This window comes from Phaethon lepturus, unplaced genomic scaffold (assembly GCF_000687285.1).
Source record: "Phaethon lepturus isolate BGI_N335 unplaced genomic scaffold, ASM68728v1 scaffold47861, whole genome shotgun sequence".
Taxonomy (NCBI): Eukaryota; Metazoa; Chordata; class Aves; order Phaethontiformes; family Phaethontidae; genus Phaethon; species Phaethon lepturus.
Genome location: NW_010517906.1, coordinates 34,631 through 40,160, shown reverse-complemented (window position 1 = coordinate 40,160; position 5,530 = coordinate 34,631).

Below are 5,530 nucleotides of genomic sequence, written 5' to 3'. Positions count from 1 at the left end.
ACACGACAAGAGCATCAGGCGATCAGCAAGCGAGAGCTGCTGGCTCCGCAGTTCTCAGTGCTCCATCCCTGCAGAATGGACAAGTGACGATGCAGGAGGTTCTTCCAACTGCAGTAAATGTACTTGCAAGGAGAGTCAGAGAAGGAACCCCCAGATCAACAGCCCATGGATTTAAAGAAAAAACACTACAGGCAAAAAGAAGTGACTCCCAAACTGTCGTATTCCCTTTACAAAAATGTAACGCGCCCATGTTTTCAGGTTTTGCTAACTACAATGTAGATGTTGTCTCTTGGGAAGCACATTATGCCATGCTTGCCTTTCAGGCTGCTTTGAAGGCCCTGGTGCATTAATTCCCTATGAAATATGGGGTATTAGACTAAACCAATCAGGAATCTGAAAAAAAGTCATTCTGCTTAAACTCCCACTAGCAACTGCTTAAACGATTATCTCTCGGAACTAAAAAAGTAAGATAATAAGCCCACACAAAAGGGATGACCCTTCCAAAGCAAACGCATACATAGTGGAACACAGTAATAACTCCAGCTGAATAATGTTGAAATACAACCGTGGGTGAAAACCGATTCATGGTTTCACGAAATCCAAGTGAACTGGATTTGTCCAAACTAGCATTTCTTTTTCCCTGGCCTTTGTTATTAGCTGGCTCAAGCCTTCAGCCTGTGCTGGCGACAAGCTGAGACTGGCCTAATCACAGGCCACAGCCCCGCTGAGGCAGGAGGGCACCTTTCATCGTCTGGTCCAACCCCTGCTCAGAGCAGGGTCAGCGAGATCAGGGCTGTGTCCCATCGGGTTTTGAGTATCTGGAAGGACGGAGACTCCACAACCTCTCTGAGCAACCTGCTCCTGTGTGTGACCACCCTCAGAGTAAAAAATTGTTTTCTTTTGTTTGAATGGAATTTCATGTGTTTCAGGTTGTGCCCATTGCCTCTCGTCCAGTCACTGGGCGCCTCTGAGAAGGGTCTGGCTCCATTGCCTTTACTCCCCGCAACAGGTGTCTGTCTCTGAGCTCTCTCCAAGCTGCATTCCCAGATCTCTCAGCTTCTCCCATATGACAGATGGTCCAACCCTTTAACCATCTTTGTGGCCTATCAGTCACAGGACTCACTCTGGTACATCCGTGTCTCTCATACTGGTGATCCCAGAGCTGGACCCAGCACTCCAGATGTGTCTCACCAGCGCTGACTAGAAGGGGAAGGATCACCTCTCTTGATCTGCTGGTGATCCTCTGCTTGATGCAGCCCAGGGTGCTGTTGGCCTTCTTTCTTGCAGTTGCTGCCTGTTCAACTTGGTGTCCACCACCTTTTCTGCACAACGGATTGGCCCCCAGCATGTCCTGGTGCTTGGGGCTGTTCCTCCCAGTGGCAGGACTTGGCACTTCTCCTTGTTGAACTTCGTGAGGTTCCCATCAGCCCATTTCTCCAGCCTGCTCTGGACAGCATAGGAAAGTCATTCCAGCAATGTTCTTTTGTCATTTCCGAACTTTAAAGGGCTGCTACTCATTTGCCTGCCCTTATCTCCAGGACTGATGAGTACTACTTCCATAAATGCCAGTCAATTATAATAATTAAAAAGAACCCACATACTGGGCTTGTGTTACACCTTTTAATGGGACAGCATTCCAATAGCTACAGATCTAGGATTCTTGAGAGTGAAGGATTATGGCTTGCATGCGGACACAGATATAAAGAAGCTTGTTTGCAGAGAGTTCCAATAATAAACTAGACATTGTATTAGCTTTCATTAAACAAAAATTCTTTATACATATAAATTTCTGATACTAATTGCATTAATAAAGTTCTCATCTCATAATATTCACAGAATCACAGAATGGTAGGGATTGGAAGGGACGTCTGAAGATCATCTGGTCCAACCCCCCTGCCAAGGCAGGATCACCGAGGGCAGGTTGCACAGGAACGCGTTCAGTCGGGTTTGAAGGTCTCCAGAGAAGGAGACTCCACAATCTCTCCAGGCAGCCTGTTCCAGGGCTCCGTCACCCTCCCAGTAAAGAAGTTTTTCCTCATGTTGAGGTGGAACTTCCTGTGCTGCAGTTTGTGCCCATTGCCCCTCGTCCTGTCACTGGGCACTACTGCAAAGAGACTGGCTCCATCCTCCTGACAGCCACCCTTCAGAGATTTATAGACATTGATAAGGTCCTCTCAATTCCAGCTTGATGAATCACGAAATCCGAGTATGCTCTTGTGCAGCGCAGCGAAGGGCAAGGCTGCAATCTTGTCGTGTGAAAGGAAGACGCTAGAGCCTCACGAGCAGAGAGGGAAGTCTGCTATTGAGTAATAACATGTTGCCCAAGGTTTCTGTGCTGATATGATATTTAAATGCCTTTTTTTTTGGGTGTGTGCGTGTTTGTTTCTGACTCACACAACTGATTTTGATATAGGGGACTAAAGGCTTTGTAAAGGATGAAGGCTGTTTCCTTGGTATAATTACACAGCACTAGGTGTGCGGAACTCAACTGGGAGCTACAGAGAGACGGAACAGGCAAGCATCTGGCCGGCACGCCCCACACGCGTACCCTCCATATGTACCCATGCCCCCAGGCTCCTTTCTTAAAATAACTGCAGCACCTCATGCTCCTGGCAAGTGTCCCAGCAGTGTTTGCTGTCCCGGGAACATTTCCTCCCCCAGCTCCTAAGGGCTTCTTCACCCGTAGCAATGACCAGACTCCGGTGTTAAGGGCAAAACCTCTGTGGTCCCTGGGCCCCACCGCGCAATGCTGTTTGAGACCTTCGGATTGAGCCTGCGTGACAACTGTGCTCCTTTTCATCCTTTTCCTCGTGTTTTCCTGCTTCTTCCTGAAATCAGAGGGACTTGAGGAAATGCAGTTTCTAACCTGGTCCTGGACACTGAATACCTGGCTGGAAAGCAGCAGGCAGCACTGCATGGATTTGATGCGTGTGCCTGAGCAAGTTAGAGCTCCCCGTATCCCTGCTCACTGCCGGGGTCCTGGCCCAGGTGGCCATAGAGGTCCCTTCCAACCCAAACTATTCTCCCATTTATGCGTTAAAGCACGTGCCTGTGACACTTAAAGAGGGTGCTCGGTTGTTTAATATGCGTTAGCGTACGCTAATGCCTCATGTAAAAAACACCAATGAAAATGCGTCTGAAAGACGCTGTGCAAGAATAAACTGACAGCTTACATCAATGTATTTATGGTATTTTAATAACAAATTAATGCATTTCTCAAGTAAGAATTTATAAATCTGGTAATTTTTAGAAAAAAATAAATCACAGCTTCACAAAAAGCTAACTTTCAACAATTTGTCCCCTCCCGCCCAACATGCAGTTTACAATATATTTCAACTATGTTGGTAGAAAGTTAACAGTAGTGTGAAATTCTTAAAAAATACTTGCAACAGCAATTGAAAATAAAATAATGACTTTTACTCAGTGAAAAAGTAATAGGAATTGTGTTTCCCAGTAAAAGGTAAGTCAGAAAAGCAGCAAAAAATTCCACCCCCCCACTATGTGTTATGCGCTACCTTTCCCCCCCGCCACAGACGTCGCTGGCAAAGGCAACACATCAACAGTAACCGCTCCTGCGCTCGGAGCTCCAGTGTTTTTGGCAAGAAAGCAGACTCAGCAGTCCAGTGTTTGAGGTGTGTGTGCTGCCCTGGGCCGCTGAGCTCCAAAGGCTGCTCGTACTCCTGCACCTTGGGCTGAGGTGGGATCTGCGACAGCGCTGAGTAAAGGCAAGGAGCACAAAGATTTTCCTGTGGGTTCCTGTTCACTTTTCACACTGTCTTCACCTCTCCAATACAAACTGGAAAACCCAGACATTTTGGTTGTCACACCTCACATTGGAGTATTTATAGGAGATGTGGGCCTTGAATGATGTTGTTACATTTTCACCCGTGCACAAAAATACCCTCTGTTGAGTTTACACATGCAACCACAGAATGAAAAATGTTCCTTCTCTAACTTATTAATTAAGTCACATTTCCAAAGGTCATTGCACTTGACAATAAAAAGGCAAATAATATGCATTTGGATTAAATACACTGTACAGACCTGAACTTCTGTGCAATCATTGGTTCAGACACACACCTTTTTAACATCATTTTAAAAACTAAGCATCTAATCATAGTTTAACAAAGAAAAACAAACTTTGTTAAAGACTATTTTTTTAAAGACAAAAATCTTTAAGAATAAACACACACAAAAAAAAGCTCCCTTTAACTCCTAGTGCATTTAAACACATCTTTGAAATTCTCCATGTTGTTCCCACAGTCAACCTCGCTAGCATTCTATACTGATCTAATGACACTATACAAGAACACATTTTCTCTGACCTAACAAATAAGGCTGGCATTTGTCATGCTGTTGGTACAAACAGGAAAGCCGAACAGAAGATTATTTGCCTCACTCCTTTACCTGTGGAGGGCAAAATGTTTCAAAGTGGACGCAACTCAGCAGTCACACATGTTGCCTGTGAATTCTAGTGGCCCACTTTGGGTGCCAAGTGCTTACTCTTCCAAGCCAGGCTTTTGGGTTGTCCCAGCATATTTTGCGACAACTTGCTATTACAACTATGGACATGGAAACTGAAAGGGAGATGTTGTCCCTGAGATATACTAAATGAGATCAAGAACTAAAACACTGATATTTAATTTGGAGTGGACCCTTTTTAAGGAAAACTAAATTAGCTTCAACTTTCAAAAGTTTAATAAATAATCACTAAAATATCTTTAAGCAGGATGACAGAATATATGCAGTGTTGGTCAAGAAAAGTGGATTGTACAGAATAGTTTTAAGAGTTATCAGTTGCTGAGGACCAAGTTGTCCTGTCAATAGCATGCGGTATCAAATTTGTCTTTAGAAACTAACACAACAGCACAGGAACATGAAAAATGGCCTTAACCAAAACATCTATTTACTCCTATCTCTTTAAAGGTACAGCTACAGAACGTAGTGTCTTAAATACTTACAGTAGGCAAACTGACTGCATATGCCAGAAGCCAAACCAAACTTTTTAACTTTGTGGTTGCTTGTTTCGATAGTACTCTGTGGACTGTATCAGCAACCACTTCATTGCCAAACCAGTGGCGATGTGTCCTATTGATAATGCATTTTGAGCTAGTGTTTAAAAGGTTTGTACCCTTGAAGGTGTTTCAGACCAGTGGCCACTACAATAAAACATCTTTGGCAACCATAGACATACGATAGGTAATTCACAGCAACTGGAAGAACTGTAAGATGTTTACAAAGTTCTATAGTGCATCATTCACTTTCTGCAGTGTGTTGTATAAAGTACCAAGGCCCTGAAAAGGATAGCTAAACATCTGACAATACCTCAGAAGTTGCAGGGGTTTTTTATACCAACTTTCTCAAACAAAATTAGGGCTTGTGCAATTTTAGGGGATGATGTGAGATAGTCCACGCAAAGGCCCCCAGTGCAGCTGGAGTTGATGGGGAAGGGAGAAGAATAATGAAGGGTTGAAGACTTAAGTTTCAGCGTACCACTGGGAGGTTACTCAGGGGCTGGCAACAGATGGAT